Here is a 25,792-nt window from a genome sequence, read left to right as displayed (position 1 = left end):
CACACTCACTCAACCATATGGCCTGCCATACACCCACTCACTTGCTCATCCATACAGCCACTGACACACCCACTTACTCACCCACACAGTCACTGACATACACACTCACTCATCCACATAGTCACTGACATACACAATCACTCACCCATTCAGTCAGACATATCCACTCACTCAGCCTTACAATCCCTAACACACCAACTTACTCACCCATACAGCTACTAATACAGCCACTCACTGACCTATACAGCCACTCACACACCCAGTCACACAGCTATAGAGTTACTGACACACCCCTTCGATCACACCAACGGTTATGAACACACACACTCACTTACCTATAAACTCACTCACACACCCAGTTACTCACATATACAGCTACTGAAATACCTACTCATGCATACAACTACTAACCCACCGACTCACATACTCATACAGTCAATCACACAGCCATTTGCTCCCCATAAAGTCACTGACACACCCACTAACCCATCCATATAGACACTCATGCACCCACTCACAAACCCCTTATAACCATTATCACATCCACTTACTCACCCATACAGTTAACAACAGATCCACTTACTCAACCATGCTGACACTAGTACACCTACTCACTCACCCACACAGGCACTAACACACACAACCCCTCACTAACCCATACAGTCACTCAGATAACCAACTGTCACACCATATGTTTGACTTGGTCCATTTTTGGCTGGTTCATCCCTAAACTTTTTGCCTTCTCCTAGCCTTTTTGTGACATTGTGTTGGTGGTTTTAGGCCTCTGTGCACTTTAGCACTGAGGTCCAGTGTGAAGTGTGTGCGCTCTCTGTGTACATTTAGTAAGGTTGGCCTGCCCCCATATAGGAATGCAATGGGGATTCCCTGATAAAGTGTGTCAGTGGTATTTCCTGGTATGAGAGAAGAGTGGGTGAGTTTAGTATGTACATTAAGGCTATATCACCGTGGTATGCCAGTAGGGAGTGCCATGAGACAGGGTGAAAACAAAATAAGGTATGAGAACGGGGAAAGCAATGGAAGTTGATGCATCTTCTTCAGCACTCTCTTTCTGATCTCTGATCAAGTGCTTGTTCTAGTATGTTTTAAGATGAGTCAACATACTTTTTATGCTGCAGGACCAATTTTTTTATTAACCCCTTGACAGGCTCTTCTCACATAATGAGAACTTCACATGCTTTGCCACGGTCCTTTTTTCCGCAGAGGGAATTGCAAAGAAAATCCCAGTCCATGGACTGCCGCTTTGAAATTCACTGAAAAGACCATAGGTTTCAGACATGTTATAGTTGGGAATTAGCATTTAAAAAACCTTAGAAATTCACTGAAAAAACCATAGGTTTTAGGGGTGTTATAGTTAGCTGGACATTTCACTCGTACAAAACCATTGAAATTCCTCCGTTATATTTTTTTTAATTTTTTTTATTTTGTAACAAGCTTTATTGCATATATTGGATCATACACAGCCCTTTTTGCCACATCCCGGAGGCTGGTGGCGTATATGGTTTTATGCACTTTACAAAGCTGTATTTGCCAACAACCCCTCGGGCAGGCAGCGCTATCATACCTATGAACTATGTCTGTTAGCATATAACCCAGCTATACGAGCCATGTCAACTACAATTTTATAATGATAACAATTAAACAAACCATCCCACTCAACCCCCATCCAGCTATGATTAGACATCTCTAGGCAGCATCTCCTGCTGTACTATTTTGAGCTATGTCAGTAGAATATGAGCAATCGGCACATTTCGGTGTCAGATCTGTTATATACCATTTGCGCAACAACTCTGTTCCCAATATCAACCGTCCCAACTGTAATCGTTCCATGTCTCACCTCACGTGCACTTCCCATTTATAAGTCTCCCCCACCTGCCCTCAGCCACCCCGTGAAGGGTTCCCAAATGTCAGCTGGATGGGATCTACTTGGCATCAATTCCCAAAAGGTGGAAAATTGATCTCTACAGTAAGTGACTGCTTTTATCCACCCAGCAATCGTGGGAGGCGCTGATTGATTCCAGTGTATGGCTATCTGTTGTTTTGCCATTAACAGCAACAGAGCCACAAGCTTACGATTCCCCTTCGGGATATCCTTTAAATATCCTAGTAGTACAACCAATGGTGTTTCTGGTACAGCTACTTGTGTTATATGCCCTACAAGCTTAATTATGTCAGTCCAGTAGGCTGAGATTGGCCCACAGGCCGTTGGGAGGTCAACTAATGTGGCGTCCTGCGCCCCACATCTCCAGCAATTGGCATCTAGCTGTAGCCCCATGCGGTGTAGCTGTGCCGGTGTGCGCTACAATCTATGTAGAAAATTACAGTGAATCAAACGTAGCCTATTGTTTGGTGAAAGTTGTTCCATCTGAGAACAGTAGAATTGCCATTGTTCCTCCGTTAGTTAGGTCAGCTTCTCTTTCCCAGTCCTCTCTAGACGTTGTTCTCACTACGGGGTGGTCCCTCTGTGTCGCGCTATATATACGTGTAATTAATTTGTGGGGCGATGGGTTATCTAATACGTTCTCCAATGCTGACAAGGCAGGGGGTTCAACAGGAAACCCAGCAAACCTGGCCTTACATGCCACTGATCTGATAGTATGAAAGCATATCCGAAGCAGTGGGCGCCTGCGCTCCACACATATGTGACATAGATAGGAATTCTCCATTCGGGTATAGATCGCTCCCTTTTTCTAGTTTGTGTGCTTGCGCTCTCAATCAGATGGCTTTGTCCATTAAGGGGTCTATCAACAGGTTATCTCCTATGGGCATAGACGTTGCGTATAGTACGTCTTGATGCGCTCTTTTAGCTACACCTCTCCAAGCCCACCTCATCGTCTCCACTGTGTCTATTTCTTCATGGGGTTGTTTGTATGGGGTGTATACTGCTGTTCTCAGTGGCAGGGGTGCCCTGTCTATTTCTATCGCCACATGGGGCTGAAATGGCGTGGGGTGATGCCAATAATGAAGAAATTGTGCCTGGGCACTGTAAGCATATCATTCAAAGTCCGGAGCACCCAGCCCACCTTGTGTGAATGGTAATGTCAGTACCTTCCAAGACACCCTGGGTTGTCTTACTGCCCATATTAATTCTAGCACAGCAGATCTCAGTCGTGTAAAAAATTGCATATTGAGTGGCATGGGGATATTCACAAATAAATGTAGTAATTTGGGCAGTATGACCATTTTTAGGTCTCGAGACCTATTGTGGTGGAGTTGCCTCTGAAGGGAGACAGACCGGGGCACGCGCGTCGATTTCACATCATGGGCGCGCACGCCCAGCCCCCCGGAACCGTGCACATCTCATTGCCAGGAAGTCAGCCATGCCTCTCTCAGTCACAAACACACACACACACACACACCCACACACACACACAGTCACACACGCGCATGCACACACTCGAAGTGCCCATCTCCTGTCTCGCTAGCCTGATGCACCAAAAACATTGTTTACACATCCCCCTACTCACCGGGCTGACTCAGAACTCCCCCGCTGCTCTCCAGGCCGGTATTTCCTCCTCAGGTGTGTAGGGTCAGCGGCTCAGGCTCGGCAGCAGGCGGGGCTCTCCATGAGCACGGGAGCCCCGCTAGCTCACATCCTAACTCGATAGACGTCCGATGTGCATGCTTACGGCACACGGAAACGCACACAACGTGACTTTGAGTGTGCGCCCGTACAGCTGAGGTGCATGCTCGCAGGTTCGCGACGTTATCCTTCGCTTGTTCTGGAGAGGAATATACGCATTATTCTTAAGTACTTGAGAATAGTAAAGCAGAAGAGGTTAGAGCACTATGACAGGACCAAGGGTTCTTGTTTTACTTTTGTGGCGAGGCTGTCGTCGTTTGGCAAGCGTTGTCTGTCATGTAGCGCCGCGTAGCTTTACAGATCCTCGCTTAGCCCTCTCCTTTGTGTTCATTCTGTTTGTCTGAATTCTATCGCCTCACTTTCTCCCCCAAACGTCTCCTTCACTCCGTGGGTCTAGACACAGAGAACGGACTGGAAGAAAGCACTGTGGGGCTGCCGAGGTGAGCTGTGCCGGGACGAGCCATCGGCGCATGCGTGCCCAGTCGCTGCCCCCTACCTGCCGTGTCCCAATTGATTTTACCCCACCTACCTCCCTAAGTACTGGAGCCTGAGGAGGATACCGGGTAATTAGAAAGCCCCGGAAGCTAGGAGTCCGGACCATGGCCGGCGGCCCTCAACCCCTGTCGGCGCGGCGCCGGGGCCCATGGAGGAGGAGGAGACGGGGTGGGAGCAGGCTCTGAACCCTGAGCTGCGCCAGGGGATGTGCATCTTGAGGGACTTCTTGCTGGAGAAGAACCGGTCCCTGGTAGCGACCTTTCTACAGGGGGAGACGGAGGAAGAACCAGGACTGCTGACCATGGAGGAGGGCTTCCATCAGGGGAGCTATCAGGGCCTGGATGACTTTGCAGCCGACTTCAGGCTCATGCTGGAGGGCTGCTACAGACGAAGAGGTGTGGAGCACTGAATGTCCAAGCAGGCCCAGCGGCTGGAGGGCATGCTGGAGCAGAAGTTGTCTCTCCTGTCCCGGTGAAAGTCCCACTTTTCATAGACGCACTGGCTGTGAACCCATCCCGCATACTCTCTGTTCATGCCACTCACTGTGCTATCTGCTCGCAAATCCAGTTAACCTTGTATTGATCTTTGTCTGAACACCCCCACCCCGTCCATCTACATTTTCTTTATCGTTATCCAGAAGCGCATATCCCTACTCGTTCCTTTGTCTATCAGTTCAACTGTTCTTTGCTGCCTCCATCAGTTCTTCCACTGCTTACTGAAGCTGCTATGTGCACTTCCATCGTATTGCAAACTGCCTCAGCCCTTCTCACGCTCATACCACCTGACCGTCTATGTGTCTACCCCACATTTTGAGTATTTGTCCCATCTGTAGATTGTAATTACCCTTTTATCCGTTCTCCAGCCCTCCATCCATTTCTCTTTGTAGTTCACGTAACTGCAAAAAATTATGCAATTTCATTGTACATAACCGGCAGCTGACAAGGAAAGTGGCAGTTTAAGGGCTCTGGATATCGCTATTTTTAAGTTTCCAGTGAACGGAATGCAAGGTCTTGCCAGATTGTCTTGGAAAATGTGTTCTTCCCTTTTTAAAAGGAAATAATTTGTTCATGTTTGATCGGTTCCGGAAGATTTGCGGGAGGTATACCGGGGCAGTAGGTGGAGCGAAGATCATGAACTCATTTGGTACGGCTCGGGGGCGTACAATTGTTTCAAATACTTAAAAACAAATACATAATGTGAATAAATATTGGAAAGTGTAACATCCTTGCACCAGAAGAGTGAGGATGAGATTGAGTTAGTAGAGTTAGATGCTTTGGATAGTACTGTTTAAAGCAAATGGAGCTCCAATTTTGTAAGCATGCATTGGTATTGCCAGAATACACATTCACGCTTGGTTTCTTTGTAAACTCAGGTGATTTTATTAGTGCAGACGTGTTTAAGATTTCACTAAAACGATGAAAACGTAGCAATAAATAAGCTTTTAACGTCATCCATTCCATGCAAAAAATACAAACGCGTTTATAAAAGAAACTAAGGAAAATGACAGAAATCTACTCGTTCAGAGTGAAGTGTAATACCTTGGAAACGATTAGTTTGTTCGTTAGAAAAACAAACAAAAAAAATCTTGTTGTTGTCATACAGTGACCCAGTATTTGGGGGTAATTAACGTCACTAGAACGCTGAAGAGAAAGAGGCATTTGCATACGGAGGCTAACGAGCCATGGGAGAGTGATGGGTACTTGGAAGTTTCTTGTTCTGTTCCACAGGTTGCTCTAATCTAGCGACTAGTCTGTTAAGAGTTGCTGTAATGATTGAGGACGCGGCCCAGGCGATCTTGCATGAAGCTGTGCCACAAGCCAGTAGCGACAGAAGTGTCCTATTGTGTCTCGAGATCTCATTTTGAGGTAAATCAGTGGGCACACTGTAATAATATTAGACACTCCATAACAACTTTGCAGTGTGAACTGTTCATGGCTTGATGTACTAAATCCTTGCCTATTTTGACCTGTCTTCTGCCCATTGCGCGTCACCTGAGAATTTATTTTCGTTGTCACTTATCACGTTATCACTGTAACAGGTGCAAGCTCAGTGGGGATTGCGAAGTTCCATGTAAGTTTGAAAGTGTGCAGTTGTTTCACAGTGAGATGTCGAGTTATCTTCGTACATTACTTACTCTACCTTTTTTTACCACACCTTTCAATAGACATTTTACTCCATCACGTAACATTTCATATTCCACTTACCTATGGTTCGTCAGTCAAAATATGCTTCTGGGGATAAGCATACTGTTTCAAGGCCTGATTGAATCCTATAATTCATGTGATACCTTGCAACTTAATTTCAACCTATTGAATGCATATCAAACAAGTTGGTTGACATCTCCACTTTCACTGGAAGTTGAAATGTGATGATGTAGCTATGTTTTCCCTGCATTTCATGGTAACTTGGGGCCGAATGTAGGTAGCCCAATACCGGTCGGAAACGGCTGAAAATACCGATTTTCGTCCGTTTCCGACCGGTATTGGGCTATGGAGATGTAGGGGCTTAAAAAACATACAGATTCGGTAATTTTACAGAATCGGTAATTTTACAGAATCGATACAATTACAGAATCTGTAAATTTACCGAATCTGTAAATTTTACCGATTCGGTAAAATTACCAACCGATAAAATTACAGAATCTGTATTTTCAGATGTAGGTAGCACTTTGAACAGTGCTACAGGCCTTTCAGGATTCGGTATTTACCATGTAATACAATTGCATGGTAAATAACGAATCCCTGTGTACATGCACATCTGTGCATGTACACCTGTGCCATGTGGCACACAGACATGCCCTAAGGGCATGTATGTGTGCCACATGGTGCACAAGCCAGTTACAGGGGTGCAACAGGGTGTCAAAGTGACACCCTGTCCTCCTTTGCAATTCGGTATTTTTACTGATTCGGTAAATACCGAATCGGTATTTGCTATTGAATCCTATGGGCTTCAAGGCCCATAGGGCCAGATGTAGGTGTCCAAATACCGGTTGGAAACGGCCGAAAATACTGATTTTTGGCCGTTTCCGACCGGTATTTGGACATTGCTATGTAGGGGTTTGAAAAACCTACAGATTCGGTAATTTTACCGAATCGTTTTTTTTACCGAATCGGTAAAATTACAGAATCGGTAAATTTACTGATTCTGTAAATTTTACAGATTCGGTAAAATTACCCATCGGTAAAAATACCGAATCTGTAATTTGCTATATAGGTAGCACTGTTAACAGTGCTACAGGCCATTCAGGATTCGGTATTTACCATGGAATACTATTCCATGGTAAATAACGAAATCCTGTGTACATGCACATCTGTGCATGTACACCTGGGCCATGTGGCACACAGACATGCCCTAAGGGCATGTATGTGTGTCACATGGCACACAAGCCTGAAACAGGGGTGCAACAGGGTGTCAAAGTGACACCCTTTCCCCCTTGTAAAATCGGTAAATTTACCGATTCGGTAATTACCGATTCGGTATTTGCTATGGAATCCTATGGGCTATGCTATGGAATCCTATAGGATTCCATAGCAAATACCGAATCGGTAATTACCGAATCGGTAATTACCGAATCTTACCGATTCGGTATTTTTACCGAATTTATTACCTACATAGCAATTACCGAATAGTAAATACCGAATCAGTAAAATTTGGTATTTACATTCGGTAATTTGCTATTACCTACATCTGGGCCATAGGTTTCAATAGCAAATACCGATTCGGTATTTACGGAATCGGTAAATACCGAATATTACCGATTCGGTATTTGTACCGAATATTTTACCTACATAGCAATTGCCGAATAGTAAATACCGATTCGGTAAAATTCGGTATTTAACATTCGGTAATTTGCTATTACCTACATCTGGGCCTTGGAGTACTATTATATAACGCTAAATGTGCACTTTTAAAAGGGTACGAGTGCAACCAAAATGCTTGTCTTGAATTTAGAAATAGAGATTAAGCTGAAAACAGCACGATTTATTAATCTGTTGGAACTACACAAATTCTTTACTTACATATCTGTGTTTTTTCCACTGTGCTAAATAACTTATCCTGCAGTCCGAGTCACCATCATTTGGAAAGCATTACTGTCACCAGACTGATATTTACTATTTAACATTCCAAATGTCTCAAATGCCAGTGGCATCACCCTTGCAGCAGAATTGCTCCTCGTGCCAAGAATGCCAAAGTCCGGATTTTGAAGATCAGTGAATGTTCAAGAAAGATAGACTGTGTTTGTACATGTTTTATTTTGACAGCATTCACATGTGTGAAGTAGGGCATGCCAAAGAAAAGCGGTGAAAGGGCACGGATGCTTTGAATTTTTTTTGTATACACTTGTTTGTTCTACAGTGCAGATGTCTTTGTTAGAGGTTGTATGTTTGTGATGATATGAAGGCTAATAAGTAATTAACAGAAGATGCAGATTATTTTTAGGTCTCGTCCTATTAATCGCGCAAGCGATAATAGGACGAGAGTATAGAGGCTCAACCAAGCTCTGAAACCATTGCGGATTTCGTCGAGTGCATGTGCTCGTGCACGCGCTTACCATTTGCTCCCCGAGCCGCCTGCCTGCTTCACACTTCAAAGGAATGCGCCCCCCGCCCACACAATGCCGAGAGCCAGCGCTTCCCTCCCACTCGCTCACTCCCCTTCTCCCCCGCCCCCCACCCCATCCGACTTGTTCTCCATCCAGCCCACCTATTCCTTGTGATTTCTCCTGATGCTCCCCCTTATCCCCCCCTCTGTATCCATCTGAGTTACCGTTTTCAACTTGACTCACAGCTTCCATCGATTTCCATTACACACCCTTATTAGATTTTGCTCATAAGTTAGAGCGTTTCCATTCTTGCCCATATACCATGCACTGTTTACGTAGCTACCGGGATTCCATTCACCCCGCACAAGTACACCACGTTTTGCTGTCAATCTGTGGTTGTGAAGCTGGATCCATGTTAACCGCCCCCTTTGCAAGCTTAATTTCGAATCTGTCTTCTATATCCAGCATTCCTCGCATCACGTGACCTTATGGGCGGGCATTATATCGTACGCCGGCTAGCCTGCCTCATTTCCGCGATGGCACCCAACAGCGCTGGTTCTATATCTCACATACGGTAAGCATACCTTCCTCCCTCATGGCCACCGGCATTTTCTGTATCGCTTCACTACCATATACTAAATACGGACTTTTCAGTAGACCGTCAGTCTATTGCTATAAACTTTATACCTTCCCAGCACGACCCTGCTATAACCCATATCCCCTCAGTCCGTAGCCTCTTTCTCGTCCCTGCAGTCAACACCATCTAGCTGCACGGCAGTACCAAGTAAGTACTTCCTTTACTTGACTTCATTAGTTAGAGACCTTCATGCAGACTGCAACCCATTTTTGTCGCAAGTAGTTAACACGCTACTCTGCTCTGCTTGACACCTGATAGGGCGATTTTTTTTTATCAACTCGGCTCACATTGAGCTTACGACTCCAGGGCCCTCGCCGAACAACCTACTGCCATACAGATACTGCCACCTTGCTGCACGGCTGGCCTTAGTAAGTACCTCTTTTAACTGGTCCCTACCCCTCTCTTTAGCACAGCGGTAACAGATACAGCCACTCTAGTTTTACTTACCAACTCCTGGCTTCCCTTTCAGTTGGCCACTTGCACGAATTCCCGGAAGTGCAAGGTCCATTTTGCTGTTTCAACACTCACTGGAAAACTAGATTTTTCTGGACGTGGGCAGCTCTTCACTAATTTTCAATAAGGTAACCTTTATACCCGATTTTCTTCATCCCTTCTGGCCTAATTTAGGTACCCAGATAGTCCACCCAGTTATACACCTTTGACTGATATTAATTGGATACCTACTTTACTGTGTCTCCCCTTCTACCGTAGCCTTCCTACTGTCTCATTGATCAACGGGAGAATTTTCTCTGCTGTTCCATCGTGACCTCCACTGCTTCGTCACAACTGCTAAACTTAGGTAACTCTAATGTCACCCTCATTTTATGAGACCTGCTCTATCCCAGGACTCCTTTTGATTACACGCTCTTGCTTTTACCCCATAGACCAGCATCTTTTTTAAACCACCATGCGAGATCTAAAGCCGCACCACACCGAAGTGAGACTGTGTCTCTAAATTAAAAGTGAGTCTATAGTCCATGATAATAAAAAAAAACTATCTCTAGTTATCGTTTATACCCCCTCACCTAATACTGACTGGCATACGACTGCACCCAGCAATTTAGTCAGCTTTTTCCGCTCTAGCTAGTCATATTCCATCAAATGGTATAGTGTAACATATTTGGGATATTAGAGAAAGTCACATTATGTTTTAATTGATCCTGTATCTAGCTAAAACAACGAGGTCTGTAGTCCCATTTGGCTACATATAAAGCATCATTACTTTGGGACTAGTTTGTGCCTTTCTGCCCTCTGCATCACTGCATCACCACATCATCACTCAGCGCTACCCCAGCATCACTCAGCACCACCACATTATCACTCAGCACCACCACAATATCACTCAGCACCACCACATTATCACTCTGCACCACCACGTTATCACTCTGCACCACCACAGCATAATTCAGCACCACCACAGCACCACTCTGCATCACCACAGCACCACTCAGCACCACCACAGCATCACTCAGCCCCATCCCAGCATCACTCAGCACCACCACAGCACCACTCAGCACCACCACAGCACCACTCAGCACCACCACAGCATCACTCAGCGCCACCACAGCATCACTCAGTACCACCACATTATCACTCAGCACCACCACAGCACCACTCAGCACCACCACAGCATCACCCAGCACCACCACAGCATCACTCAGCGCTACCCCAGCATCACTCAGCACCACCATATTATCACTCAGCACCACCATAGCACCACTCAGCACCACCACACCACCACCACAGCACCACCACAGCACCACCACAGCACCACTCAGCAGCACCCCTCAGCACCACTCAGCACCACCACATTATCACTCAGCACCACCACATTATCACTCAGCACCACCACAGCACCACTCAGCACCACCACAGCATCACTCAGGGCCACCACAGCATCACTCAGGGGCACCACAACATCACTATACGCTACCACAGCATCACTGAACGCCACAGCTTCACTCGTCGCCACCACAACATCACTCCGCGCCATCACAGCATCAATCTATGCAACCATTCAACAACAACTGGTTCAAATATGTTCTCTCAATGTTTCAAGCTTTATTACAAATGTCACAAAAAGATGTTAATATTTTACTTCTGTTCTTGGATTTTCGTCACAATAAAATACACTGAACATAATCTTCACAAAAGTTATTTACAAAAGTTTAAGCTATTGCCATTATAAATTACAATCACTTTTATTTAAGTATTGAATAATAAAAAAATTAAAAGCCATTGTTATTTGTAATATCCATACATCTCAGTCACGTAAATACAAAACATGTTGCATTAGAAATGCTATAGGTGTTTGCGAAACTTATAACTATTGGCATTGTAAATGACAAAGCTATTAATTTAGCTATTTTCAAAACCAACACATAAATAAAAAAATTGTCATTTACAAGACCAATAGCTCAAACTTTCCTAATGCGAGACCTATTGCATTGTAAATGCTTGTTATGCTTGCTGTTACTCCAGAAATATACTATTAAAGCAAGAGCCCAATGGCCGGATAAATATATTTACTTTCTATGATAGAAGATTTTTAATCAAATATAAAAGAATTTAAAAAATACAATAATAATTTCCCACGGTTTGGTATCTGCACTTAGCAAAGCAATTTTTGGCCCAAGACAATGCGCTCTTTGAAGTTTCAGACTGGGCCACTAGTTTTGGGATATAAGCCTTTAAACGTTCAATCACATTGGGCCTAAGCTGCCTCCAGAATACCATACAGCCTTTAATTAATCTGCTTCTATTTTTAAAAACCTCTCTCTGCTTCTTTAAACACTCAGGCTCTTTGCTCATTGTGTTGACTCTAGAAACATTTTTTAAAAGGTCTCATCCACAGTAATATTTGTATTTTCCATGTAATAGATAATACATTTGACGAAAAGTTATTTGTAGAATTAATTTAAAATATTTCGAATTTTTAACAAATGCTTAGTAGTTTAATGTAATTGATTTTTTTAAGTTTACTTGATTTTTACATTTTAAAGCAATAAAATCATCATTTATTAAATAAATATATGTCTGTGTACATATATAGGTCTGTTGAACATTTACTACTGCTTTGTCACATTTAGAGCTGTTGTAACTTTAGAACTGTGGTTGGATGCTTGTAGTTGTATGCCCATCCCTAAAGCCTTCTTTCTTTCCCTACTCCTCTCCCATGCTGTGGTAAGTAAACACTTCCCCTTGTCACTCCTACATTGATTACTAAAAACATAAGGTTATGAGTGTGGAACTCTGATCTCCACACTGAAATATAAGAGTGGCAAATCCTCTAACCATTGGTTAGAGAACAGCATTTTCTAGTATGTTGTCCTACATGACTCAGTTTGTGAATAGGCCTCACAGTTATTATACTTTTCATGTAGTATCTAGTCCATATGGGCTGAGGGGCAACCCCCCCACCTTTTACAAGCAAGAAGAGTGTTGTCAGGCTGAACAAATGTCAGAGTGACAGACAATCTTCTTGGCAGCCAGGAGCTAGACATGCACTAAATGTGTAGGCACCTGAATGCCTCAGCTGTACTTTGCCTTACAAAAGTGCCTCGCGGTCCTCCCCCTCGTGATGAGGGGTTGTGTCACTGATTACAAGTGTCCAGGGCTGAGTGTCAAACAGTGACACCTCATTAGAGAGTGGGGTGGGGGCAATAGTCTCACTGACCCCATCCCACTCTGTCGAGTGAGGAACTGCTGCCTTCCCTCATTGGCTTACCATTAGTCAGCCAGTGAGGGAGGGCAGCAGTCCCAACCCTCCTGGGACCTTCGAAGCTTTCCTCTCTACAGTCAAGTTAGATTGTATGTGTTTTATTTTTAATATTTGGTGCTTGAATTTATTTGTATATGCTAGTGAGTGTTGTTAATGGGTGTGTGTATCTGTGCATGTGTGAATGTATTGGCGTGGGTGAGGGTTTATTGTGTATGTGTGTGCCCCCTCCCTGTTAAAATTAACGGCAGCCACTGGTTTCACAGTGATGGTGTGTCATTTTATATAATAGGCCTTCACATCTTACCTAGTAAACTAGCATTAATAACATGCCCCAAACGGTTGCAAGAAGTGTGCCCCTGTGTTATTCCCATTTTCAGCCATCCGGTATATGGTCTACCCGCGCTAGGGTGCTGCTGCGTCTGTATTTACGGATGGGTCTAAATGACTGCGAAAAAATGTTCAGACAATACATTTATTAGCTCAATTTTGAGCTGCCTAAGCAACAAATCCTTGTTTCACTGAAGCAGTTGTTTCCAGAGGTTGGGGAACGGTTGAAAAAATCTCAAAAATATCACCCTACAGTCCTGGCATTCGAAATCTAGTCTACCTCATTGTGCTAAGCATGCAATTTTTCAGTATGGCTTGTGCACTGTAAGTTTTAAAATATGCTGTTTAAATTACCTCCCAATATTTCAGGGAGAGGTTTTCTTAAGTACATGACACAGCCGGTCAAATGCAGCTACTGAATTTATCATTTCTGAGCCAAACTGGCTTAAGAGACCAAAGGGAATTCAGCACAGCAGCAGAGAAAAAGGCGAGAAGACCTTGCAGTCACCTTCTAAGGGTAATTGGGTTGGCTTGCTGAAAAATAATATAAAGAGAAAGATAGCTTGGTGAATTTTAACTCAATAGTCTTCCCATTACTGTTCAATCTAAGAGCATTTTGCAAACGTCTTTTCATTGTTACCATGGTATGGAACGAAACGGGGTCTCGGATTGAGCGAATTTGAAAGTTAATCACGCTTTTCTGCGCTCTTGCTCCATTCATTTGTAATATCTTTTTGGCATATTTTCATGTTCGCGGAATTGTGACTGTTTCTAACGAGACAAGTAGCCGGAGCTCCTAACAACTGGTTCACTGACGTAAATCTATGAGACGCCATTTAAGAAACTCGAAAAGAAAAGAAAATCCTTACATTTGCATGGGGCAATTGAAGTCCACGCGCAGCACACTTGGGAACTACGGGGCATATTATCAAGGGATTTATCTCCTTTTTTTGGCTTTAAAAGCCAAGAAAGCGGAGATAAAATGATCTTCCGATCAGCAACAGGGTGCTAACACGCAAATTCGCATGTTAGCACCCTTTTTCTCTATGCTTCCCCTTGCATCTCTAATGAGATGCAAAGGGGGGCGTTCCAGAGAAAAATAATAGGAGAAATGTTGTTAAGCGACATTTCTCCTATTATCAAGGATTTCGCTAACCCTGTTAGTGATAAAAATGCAGCGCTAACCGCGCTTCGCACTGCTTTTTTTACACCTGGTATTTTCCTGACTTAGCCATGAAATCCTATGGAAGGTGGATATCATGGCTAAGTTTGTGAGCCCCTATCATCAAGCTAACGCCAAACTTCGAGAGATTATCGTTGGTTTTCCAGTGCTAATCTCTCATTTGGCAGTTAGCGCGAGGATTTTTATCACTTCTGAGATAAACCTTGCTAATAGCAAGTTATCTCTGCGATAACTTCCGGCGATGCTTAGCGTTAAAAAAGTCATTGCTAAGCCTCGTTAGCGATAAATATCGCTAATCGTTGGTAATATGCCCCTGAGTTACTTTAGCAGGTTTATGTTATTTTCAAGAAAACTTAGAGTTTGCCACATCCAGGTTTGTGTTGCAATTCCTGCTGCTGCGCTATGCCACAGTCTATAGCAACAGCTTGTGGCCCCCCTAATTACAAACCAAGACATAACGAGGTTATAGCAGCAGTGGAGTTTAGTGGTGACGTGCACCACACACAGTAGAATAAAAGTGGAATCAAAGTCGTAGGTACTGAAGAAAAGACAAGGGAAACGTAGAAATCCTACAGTTCATACTAGTCAGCAGTTGTGAGCTACTCTACAGATCATGTATGGGGTATTGGGGACTCCCAGTACTTCAAACCATATCGCGTCCAGACATGGCAATTAAGATGCCAACCTGGTAAATCTGATATGGGCCAGAGTTGGAAGAGACGACAGATCTGCCCGGACGGTCCACTGTACAGTTGTCTCTCTAAACCTTCAGAGCATGAAGGGAGGTCAGATGATCATGCATATTTCTGAAGTGAACTGTCAGGGTGTTTAATTCGAGAAGAGCTTTTGCTCAAAGGCTGTACCTGCGCTCACACGTTCCCCGTGTGTGGAGTAAGGTCCAATTGCCTGTAGTGAATGGTTGGTAATACAGTGCCTCTTGAGGTAGACTTTTCTGACTACATTAATCCAGTGCAGTTTTATTAGGGCTTGGCTGATGTCAATGGCTGAAGAAGCAGCAGAGTCTTGCAGCAATGGTCTACAGCCAAGAGTGCCTGCCTATACGAAATCGAGATTCACTGATCCTCAGAGTACTGGCAAATCGAGACAATAAAGTACCAGAGAAAAGGTTATCTGAACTGGAAGAGGGAACACTGGGAAAAGAAAGAATCTTTAGAAAAATCTCTGATGCAAGGAGGTCCTGACAAACACAGATTTAAGGCTGGGGTTGGTACCTCGGATGACTATTACGTTGTTCATCCGAGAAGCAGTGCTTAGTTGTTTCCTCAGGTCAGTTAGACACTCCCATGCAGGCTGGACCAGGGACACCAATCATTTTTTTATGTTGCTGGTGTTTGGCTTCATGTGATTTCTGGTTATCTGCTTGGGGATGATGACCATGTTAACATCAGATTGTATTGCTCGTTTAAATATTATATGTGTTTCAACAGCATAATTATAACAGATGAGCGCAATTGATGCAATCAAATTTGACTATTCTGAGGTGGATGTTGAACAGAATTAGATCAATGACAAAGCCCTGTGTCGTGAAGAGGTGAAGAGAAAAAAGGAATTGAGATGATTTGAAGTGACTTGAAAGGAAAAAAGAGTTACTTCAAATCCTTGCCAAGAATTTCAATATCATGGGAGACTCAGGAAGAGTGTGGGGTGAAGAACTGTGAAGAAAGTCAGCTGGGTTGTATGAAAGAGGCACACATGGCTAATTCAGGAATAACTCTACAACGCTGCCCAAACTATGAATGCATCTGTAAAATGCATTCCTTTACCATTCATGCCTTTATCATGCATGTCTTTACCACGCAATTTTGTGGAAAAGTCATGACTGGTAAAGAGATAGGTGTAGTAAAATTCCCACGAACCCTCCCCCCTGAGCTCTAAAAACTACCCAGACTCGCATGAGCTCTAAAAACAACCTGTCCCGGAGACCTAAAAATGAACCCAACCATCTGGGCCCTAAACACTACCCAGAACCTCCCTGGGTCCTAAAAGAACTCCAACCCCCAGCCCTAAAAGCGACCTTGCCCCCCTGAGCCCTAAAAATTATCCGACCTCCCATGAACCCTAAAAATTTCCCTAAACTCCCTGAGCCGTGAAAACTACCTGACCACCCGAGCCCTAAAAACGACCTGCCCCCTTGAGACCTAATAACTAACTTGAACCCCTGAGCCCTATAAAACGACCGACCCTCCCTTGAGCCCTAAAAGGTAACCCAACACCCATACGTCCTAAAAACTACCCGACCCCCCTCAGCCATAAAACCTACCCGACCCCCTCTGAGTCCTAAGAACTTCCCTAACCTCCAGAGCTCTAAAAAACACCCCAACACCCCGTACCCCCAACCCTTAAAAACTACACCTCCAAAACCCAGCCCCACTTATCTCACTGTGTCCTCTACCAATCCTTCCTGTTCCTGGGTGCACCCAATCCAGGATCTAGACCGCTCATTTGCCTTAACCACGCATATCCGTGGTTAAGGCAAGCGTGGTTACGATTGCGGGGAAATGGCACTCATGGATAAGCCCGAGACTTAAAGGCCGTTTGCCAGTCAGCTGGGATGGTGTGAGCACCATTCCTATTGAGGCGGGCCTGAGTCGGGCATGTGGTCATCCTATGTGGCAACAGCAAATGAATCATTCTGATGACATAGATTCAAACTAACCTGAACAGCAGGCAGGCTATTGGAAGCTACAATTAGTTATTAAGTTGCTTGAAGGCAGTCCTCTTGATTAACTTACCCTGAAATGTGTCATTACAAATTGTTCGGAAGTTGCCTGGCGCTCAGGATGGTTTTCATCAGAAATTGTTTAATATGTTAGGTTTTAAGGTCATGCTTGTAATTACCGATTGAAAGGAAGATAACAATATGATTTGTGCTGCCAGTGTGGTTAAGGGCAAGATCAAGAGTTCCTCAAAGACTGCCGAAGGGCAACAACAAAGAGTTGAACCACATTTCTGTTTTAAATATAGAAGTTATAGATATCAGTGTCTCACACCTAAGTCATAGACTAAATTGCTACAGTTGTAGCTGGTACAGTGGGTATTCAGAAATAACTCTGGATGTTGTCCAGAGTCCAGAGTCATAATCTGTTTGGCAGGGTAAGACTCCAGGTGCAGCAATGTGTCAAAAATATGTTTTACTGTTTTTGTTCAATAAAAACAATCATAAGCAACTAAACCAGTAGATAATGCAGCCCGCCAGGCGACCCCAGTGTAATATGCAACTGTATAACCAGTACATGGAGAAGGAGTGAGTTATAATTTAGGCATTGTGACTAGTGAGATGACAAGACTGAGTTTGGAGGTGCGCAACTATACTAATTTGAAGGTAGTGAGTAAATTCTGAAATTAAGTTGTAAGTATAAGTTTAGAATTTGTAAAATTTGTATAGTTTAGGTTCGGTTTGTGAAAAAAAGTATAAATAAAGTTTTCCTATCATTTAGCTTTAACCGTTATTTTTTTAGGTCGAGCATTCAAGACCTCTTGTATATACTTTAGTATATACTTATATACTTTAGTATATACTTATGTGTGTATGTACCTTGTGGGCTCTGGAGATCAGCACTAGGACTTATCTGCTTCTGCTTAGGGACTTTGTTTTCTGTTCAACTGCCTCTATTTAACTGTCTTGATAGAAAGCGACCAGCAGAGGTCAATAAAAAAACTGAATTGCTTTCTGCTGAGGGACTTTCTTTTTTTAATTTTTCTGGCAACTGCCTCTATTTAACTTTCTTGATAAAAAACGACCAGCAGAGTTCAGTAAAATACCAGAATCACTTTCTATAGATTCCATTCCATAGAAACTGTCTTCCACTAGCACCCGTAGACGATAACATTTTTTTAAAATCTTGTATTTTCAGTGAAATGACAACCAAAGGCCCTGATTTTATATTAAAAACAGAGCTTTGGACTATACCATTTCCTGAAAGGCAATATTTCTCTCCATGTGTTCCCATACCTGGCGTGTCATGCAGTTTGGTGCTTACTTTCACTTCATGTTAAAGAACAGTAGATGTTTCAGCACCCAGGCTAATTTGCTGCTTAGCTAAATACATATAAGGTCCCAAAGGCGAGACAGGTTGCATTGCAAATGCTTGTTTTAATTGACTTCAAATGGTTTTTATATTTTAATTAAAATGTGTTTCAAGCCATAGTGTTGAGTGACATTCAGTTGAACGTTGTTAAGTGGAGTATTATAGAGTATAATGGAGGACAGTGTCATAGAGTGCAGTATCGTAGAGTGTAGTGTTGTGCAGTGGAATAGAGTGGAGTAGTGTAACGTACAGTAGAATAAAGTGATATACAGTGGTGTGTTGTATAGTGGAGTGAAATATTGTAGAGTAGAGTGATGCATTGTATAGTGGAGGGGAGTGTTGTACAGTACAGTTGAGTGTCGTGCAGTGGAGTTTTGTCGAATGCTGTGTTGTGGAGTAGAGTGTCATTGAGTGGAGTGTCATCAACTAGAGTGTCATAAAGTCGCATAGAATGGAATACAGAGTTGTACAATGTAGTGGCACAAAGTGGAGTTCAGCGGAGTACAGGGTTGTATAGTTCAGTGTTGTTGAGTGGTGTCTTACAGTAGAGTGGTGGAGAGTCTCATGCACTGTAGTGTCATATAGTGGAGTGTCTTAGCATGGTATGCCATACAGTCGTCTGTACACAATGGATAACAGTGTCGTACAGTGGAGTGCTGCGTCATATAGTGAAGTGTCATGTCCTAGAGAGGAGTGGAGTGGCATGCCCAATAGTGTCATGCAGCGGCATAGAGTGGATGGGCATAGAGTGGAGTAGAGTGGTATAGATTGGCATACAGGTTAGTAAAGTCTTGTAGAGTGGAGTTGCATAGAGTAGAGTAGGATGTTGTACAGTGGAGTGGTGTAGAGTGGATTGTTGTACAGTGGCATTGAGTGAGGTAAAGTGTTTTGCAGTGGAGTAGACTTGAGTGGAGTCCAGTGGAGTGGCATAACATAGTGTGGAATGAGGCATAATACAGTGGATTAACATGTCGTACAGTAGAGTGTCGCAGAGTCGAGATGAGTTGTGCAGCGTAGAGTCGAGTAAAGTGTCTTGGTTTGGAGTGGCATCTCATACAGTGTAGTGAAGTGCTGTGTCATAAATTGTTGGAAAGTCTCGTAGAGTAGGGGGATGTGTGTCATTACGACGCGGTGTTTACACCGCGCTACCATTACAACGCAGTTATCACAACGCAAGTTGTTACAACGACTTGCGTTGGAGGGCGCTGGATTGTGGTATTTTTAAATTTTCTATTCCAACTCCAGCCCACGTAACAGTAGGGAAGGTATTGGAATAGAAAATTAAACTATTCCTTGAGCAAGAGCGCCATCCAGCGCAAGTCGTAGTAATGACTTGTGTTGTGATGGCTGCGTCGTAAAGGCCTCGCGGTGTAAACTCCGCGTTGTAAAGGATGTTTCACGAGTAGGATGTTGCAAAATGAATTGCACAGGCTTAGAGTGGAGTACAGTGCCGTGTAGTAGCATTCAGTTTAGTAGAGCGCTGTAGAGTGGACTTGTACAGTGTAGAGTGTTGTAGAGTGGAGTGGCATAGAGTGGTATTGTACAGTGGCATAAAGTGGGGTAAAATGTTATACAGCAGAGTTGAATTGAGTGGTGCAGTGTACAGTGCAGTAAAGTATCATAGAGTTGAGTAGCGTTTCACACAGTGCCATGCTATAGAGTGGAGTTGAGTGGAGTGTGGGAAACTGCCGTAGAGTGAAGCAGAGCAAAATTGCATGGAATGGGGGAACAGTGTTGCAGAAAGGAGTGAGTTAGAGTACAGTAGACTGTGGACAAGTGTGGTACAGTGGCATGGAGTGTTGTGGAGTGGATTCAGGGCCATTGAGAGGAGTGGAGTAGAGTGGAGTGGAGAGGGATAGTTTTTACAGAGAAGAGTGGAGTGAATTGTGGTGAGTGTTGTAGAGGAAATTGTATAGAGTGTTGTAGAGTGGATTATAGAGTGGTAGAGTAGCATTGAGTTAACTACCATGCTGTACAGTAACACAAACTGGAGTATAGTTTGTACAGTGGAGTAGCATAGGCTGAAGTAGAGTTTGGTAGAGTGTAGAGGTGTAGAGCGTTGTAGAGTATAGTAGAGGGTCATGAAGCAGATTAGACTTAAGTGGCATAGACTGGAGTGGGATAGAATGCAGTGTCATATAGTGTTGTGTTGTATTGTAGAGTACAGTAGAATAGTGTAGAGTGGAGTGGCATAGAGTAGAGTGGCATGCAGTGGACTGGCATACAGGGGAGTGGCCTAGATTGGAGTGCCATATAGTGGAGTGTGTTTGAGTGGAATAGCAAACAGCGGAGTGGATTAGAGAGGAGTAACATAGAGTGGAGTGGCATACAGCGGAATAACATAGAGTGGAGACGCAAATAGTCGATTCGCGTAGAGTGAAGAGGTGTACAGTGGAGTGGCATAGAGGGGAATACCATTGAATGGTGTGCTGTACAGTGGAGTGGCATAGCCTGGAGTGGCGTAGAGTGGAGTGGGGTAAACTGGAATAGCATAGAGGGGACTGCTGTAAGCTGGTGCTGCATACAGTGAAATAGCGCAAGGTGAATTGGAGTAGATGGAGTAACATAGAGGGGAGTGGCATAGACTGGAGTAGCATAGACTGGAGTGTCATTCAATAGAATAGGCTAGAGTATAGTGGCCTACAGTGGAGTGGCATACAGTGGAATAACGTAGAGTGTAGTTGCATGCAGTGGAGATGAGTGGAGTGGAATAGTGAAGAGTGGAGTAGCGAACACTTGAGTGGTGTACAGTGGTGTGATGTAGACTGGAGTGGCATACAGAAGAATAGCGTATTGAGGAGTCATGTAGATTATAGTGGCATAGAGTGGAGTGGTGTACACTTGAGTGACGCACAGTGAAATACTGTAGAGTGGGGTGGTGTAGAGTGGGTTGGCGTACAGTGCAGTTCCAAACAGTGGAATAGCATAGAGTGCAGTGTCATAAAGTGGAGTGGCATACAGTGAAGTTTCCTAGGCTGGAGAATCATACAGTGGAGTGTGTTAGAGTATAATAGCATACTATGGATTGGCATAGAGAGGAGTAGCTTAGAGTGGATTGGCATACAGTGGAATAACAAAGAGTGGAGTGGTGTACAGTGAAATGGTGTGAAGTGGAATAGCATTAAGTGAGGTACTGTACAGTGAGTGACGCACAGTGGGCTGGCGTAGACTGGAGTGGTGTACAGTGGAGTCTGGAAGAGTGGAATAGCATAGAGTGGATTGCCGTAAAGTGGAGTTGCATACAGTGGAATAGCTTAGAGTATATTGGTGTACGGTGAAGTGGAATACAGTGCCACAGCATAGGGTAGAGTGGCATAGAGTGGAGTAGTATATAGTGAAATGGTGTAGAATGGAGTGGCTTACAGTGGCGATGCATATAGTGGAATGTGTAGGGTGGAGTGGTGTGCAATGAAGTGGCATAGACTGGAGTTGCATATAGTGGAATGGTGTAGAGTGGAGTGGTGTGCAGTAGACTATCATATAGTAGAGTGATGTAGAGTGGAGTCCATCAATCAATCATAATCTTTATTTGATTCTAAAAATAAAATCATAAAAGACAAATCCGTTAAAAAACAGAAATTGAAATCCACATGATCACACTTGCTTTAAAACCCCAAGAGATAACGTCAAAGAGAGAAACAGACTGTGGGTGAGTTTAAAAACTGTGAATACAGTTGGGCCGGCCTAATTGAATAAAATTCATTGATTTTAAAATTGATTGCAAAAACCTATGTTATAGGGTATTAACTTTTGAACAAATCATAACAATGTGCCGTGTGTCATTGACAGAGACATTGTCACAGTCACACAGGGGCAATTCTGAATCCTTAAAACAACCATGATTAAAAAAACTAAACACAAAAATAAATTCAACCTAAAATAAGTCACTAAGCGATGCTGATGACCAGTCATGTTCCAAGTCGAATAAAATTCTAAATTACTAACAGTTTTCACTAGGATTACATGTCTGACTGAAAGGTTCAATATTGCAGAGGCCTCCAGGTCTGCTGCCATCTTGCCCATAACTGCTGCCACAACCCATTCATGATCGAACCTGGCCAAGCAGCTGGGATTAGCGAATAAATCAGGCCACCTTAAAGACATCCTATTAAGGGAGATATAAGCCAGCACCAGGATCAGGAGGTTCTTGACAAATTTTATAGTTTAAATCTGTTTTATTGCTGTATTCAAAACAAAACAAACAAATAACGAGAAAACAATAAAGTCCATAAGCACTGCTGGTGGACAGTAAAATGTCTTCATGGGCTACGCAGAGCCCGTGCTTTAAAATATATACACAACAAATGCAAAATAAAGAAACAGGACCCCAACCCCCCCTACCCCATCTCCAGTTGACCCTGCCTTGAGTTAAGCACAGATTCAAACAGCATACCCCGAGGTTAAACCAGAATGGGTGGTGTCCGGTCCTCCGGCAATCGAAGCAAGCGTAGATGTTTAGGGCAAGTGAGGTTGCGGAATTCCTGCGTCAATAGAGCTAGGAAGGGAAGCCATGCTTCTTGAAAGTCTGCGCCTTTACCAGCAAGTGTAAGATTTATTTTTCCATGCCCAGGATGTGCCACAGGCGGGTCAACCATCTGGTATGTGTGGGGGGTTGTGGAGTCCCCCAGTGCGTCAGGACGTTCTGCAGGGCCACACCCATTGCCAGTCCTATCAGGTGACTTCTCCTGGACTTCAGTGGGTATGCCAGTGGGTCTGGCACGACTAGCAGGATGTGAGCAGGAAATCGGAGAAGCTGGGTCTCGAAATGTTTATCAATGTCATCCAATATTTTTGTCCAATAATTTTGAATGTGGGGGCAGTCCCATAGTAAGTGGAGCAATGTACCTATCTCCACGCAGTTTCTCCAGCAGTGTGCGCTAGCTGTTGGATTAATCTTATGCACCCGCTCTGGCGTGTAGTACCAATAAGTGGTCACTTTGTGAGTGTGCCCATCAGCGTCATGTTGCTGGCAGTGAAGCATGCCCTGTAACATATGCCCTCCGACTCTTTGTCGCTAAGGGGTCTCCCAATATCCCTTTCCAATCTACCATGTCCAGCATGGTATGAGTTTCGGGCATTTAGCAGCTTGTATTGGTTGGAGATTATTCCGTTATTAGAGGACTTCGACAAGAGCCATCTCTCGTAAGTACTGAGGTGGCGACGAGCCGCCTCTCTGTAATGCGGCTGCAGGACCCAGTGTCTGAGCTGCAGATATCACATGAGCTCTGTCTCCGGGATGCCATATTCTGCTTCATATTATGAGAACGAGAGTACCCCTTTAACATCGAAAAAAATGGCCCATGGAGTGGCACAGGGACTGTCGCCATGCTTGAAATGGTGTTTCCCCTCGACCTGGCTTAAAGGCTGGGTTGTCTAACAGTGGGGTCAGGGGTGATGGAAATGTCATGAGTTTCAGTCTAAGGTTAGTCTGGTCCCATGTTGATATGGTTGTCCGAGTGATATCAGATACATAAAGACTACAGGGTCTTTGGGATTTCTTTAAAAATGGGATCTTCATCAGTGAGGTACCCGCCACTGCCCTGTCCTGGAATAGCCAATGTTTCCCTAACTCCGTTCGGTTCCATTCCACTAGGTGACTTAATTGTTCCGCTTGAAAGTACACCTGGAGGTTAGGTATGCCCAGCCTGCCTTAGCCAGGTGGCAAGAAGCTAAGACTTTTTTTCATCCTAGGTTTACGACCCTGCCATATAAAAGACATGATTTCCGCTTGAAATTTGGGAATCATACCCTTGGGTGGGCGCAGAGGTACAAAATTTTAGGGAGGATCGTCATCTTAATGGCTGCTTTCCTACCTAGCCAGGATATCGGGTGGTGTTGCCATCTAAGCATATCAGAGCACACCTGCTTAAATAAGTTATTGTAGTTGGTAACAGCAATGGTGTGTGTTGTGGCAGCTATTTGCAGTCCCAGATAGGGAATTGAGTCTGAAGACCATTGGAATGGGTGTTCCCCCTTAAGTCGCTCGACCGTCTTTGGGGGAAGTGAGAGGTTAAGAGCCACTGATTTTTCCACATTGACTTTAAACCCTGATACTTTGCCAAAGTCCTCTAGTTCCTGTAGGAACGACCCCAGGAAAGTCTCAGGATCCTTGAGAGTCACTAACACATCAGCGGCATAAAGACTTATCGTGTGGCTGTCCCCCATGATTGAAACTCCCAGAATCCCTGGGTTCGACCAAACTCTGTGCGCTAGGGGTTCCATGTATAGTGCAAATGGCAGGGGCGATAATGGACACCTCTGCCGCGTATCTTGCGCTATTGGAAGCAAATGTAACTTAAGCCCATTACCTCTCACAGTGGCTATAGGAGAACGGTAACAATTTAAAACTTGTATGCGGAAGCGTTCCCCAAAGACAAAGTGGGACAGTACTCGTTCCAGATAGAGCTAGTGTACCCTATCGAACACTTTCTCTGCATCAATTGTTATTAGCATGTAATTGCCTGGGAACCTGGAGGCTTTATTTATTATATGGAGGACCCTTCTGGTGTTATCGCTAGTCTGCCTCTGGGGTCTGAAGCCTGCCTGGTTGGGGTCAATCAGGGCTGGCATGTATGGACCCAGCCTCTGTGCCAAGATACCAGTGTATAGTTTTAAATCGATATTGATAGCACTGGGACACCCCGTTGGGGTAGCTGTGCACTCAATAAATGCCTTAATATTATTATTATTGAGCAATGAGATGGGCCTGTGTGCACTGCTTTCCGTTTTATACTTCCCTGGTTTGGGAATTAATGTTATAACTGCCTCCTGCATGGAGGCCAGGATGGCCCCAGTAGTAACAAAGGAATTAAAAAGCCTAGTCAATAAGGAAGCTATTTCAGGGCAGAAAGCTTTGTAAAAGGCGGCCGAGAAGCCCGGGGCTTTAGCTTATTTTAACCGGGAGATGGCCAAGATCACTTCTTCAATGGGGATCTCCTCCTCTAGGACCACAGCTTGCTCTGGTGTCGGCCTACTTTGAAGGTAACCGGTAGTGTCCTCCTCGCCCAGCTACTGATTTGTATAGTTACCTAGAAGGGTAAACCCAAATAGCATCACTGGAACCTGGGTATAGAACAGTGCATACGGAGAATGGTCCCAGTGTATGAATTAATGTGTTTTAAAGAACCAAGAAAAACATATACAGTTATACACAGAATCGTGGTATTCTTGATGAACAGTGTTATTTAATCGCACTGAACAGTCTGTATTTCATAACATTTGTTAACACAATATTCA

This window comes from Lissotriton helveticus, chromosome 4_1, assembly GCF_964261635.1.
Source record: "Lissotriton helveticus chromosome 4_1, aLisHel1.1, whole genome shotgun sequence".
NCBI classification, from domain to species: Eukaryota; Metazoa; Chordata; class Amphibia; order Caudata; family Salamandridae; genus Lissotriton; species Lissotriton helveticus.
This window is presented reverse-complemented; position numbering follows the sequence as displayed.